Raw genomic sequence first — 677 nt, 5'->3', positions numbered from 1 at the left:
CCATGCATGTGTTTGTGGGTGTGCTATGTGTTTGTGGATGCACTCAGGTGCTCTCTCAAAATAAATAAATAAACATTTAAAAAAAGACCTGTCAATAAAGTAGGTTTAGAGGGAACATACCTTAATATAATAGAGGCCAAACATGAAATACCCACAGGTTATGTCATACTTAACGGGAAAACTGAGAGCTTTTCCTCTAAGATCAGAAACAAGACAAGGATGTCCGTCCACTCTTACCCCTTTTATTCAACATAATACTGGAAGTCCTAGCCACAGCAATCAGACAGCAAAAAGAAATAGTGCTTGCTTCTGCAGCACATATACTAAAATATTGGAATGATACAGGGAAGATTAGCATGGCCTCTGTGCATGAAAGATATACAAATCAATGAAGTGTTCCATATTAAAAACAATCAATCAATCAATGAAAGGCATCCTAATTGGTAAGGAAGATATAAAACTTTCACTATTTGCAGATGACATCATATTGCATATAGAAAACCCTAAAGAATCCGCTAAAAAACTACTAGAACTAATAAATAAATTCAATAAAGTCATAAGACACAAAATTAATATTCAGAAACTAGTTACATTTTTATACATTAATGATGAAGAAGCAGAAAGAGAAATTAAGAAAGCAATCCCACTTACAAGTGAACTAAAAAGAATAAAATACC

The 677-nt window shown here is 33.2% G+C and overlaps 1 non-coding gene across 1 annotated transcript; it reads left to right on the top strand.

Moving 5' to 3' along the window:
• The first annotated feature begins 299 nt into the window (after positions 1-299).
• On the top strand, positions 300-408 carry LOC132682541 (U6 spliceosomal RNA). The gene has a single exon (XR_009611726.1). It is a non-coding gene; the product is annotated as a U6 spliceosomal RNA (small nuclear RNA).
• Positions 409-677: the final 269 nt, after the last annotated feature.

This window comes from Panthera onca, chromosome A1 (assembly GCF_046562875.1).
Source record: "Panthera onca isolate mPanOnc1 chromosome A1, mPanOnc1 haplotype 2, whole genome shotgun sequence".
In the NCBI taxonomy this organism is placed as follows: domain Eukaryota; kingdom Metazoa; phylum Chordata; class Mammalia; order Carnivora; family Felidae; genus Panthera; species Panthera onca.
Note: the sequence above shows the minus strand (reverse complement) of the source record. Positions and strands in the feature narration are given on the sequence as shown.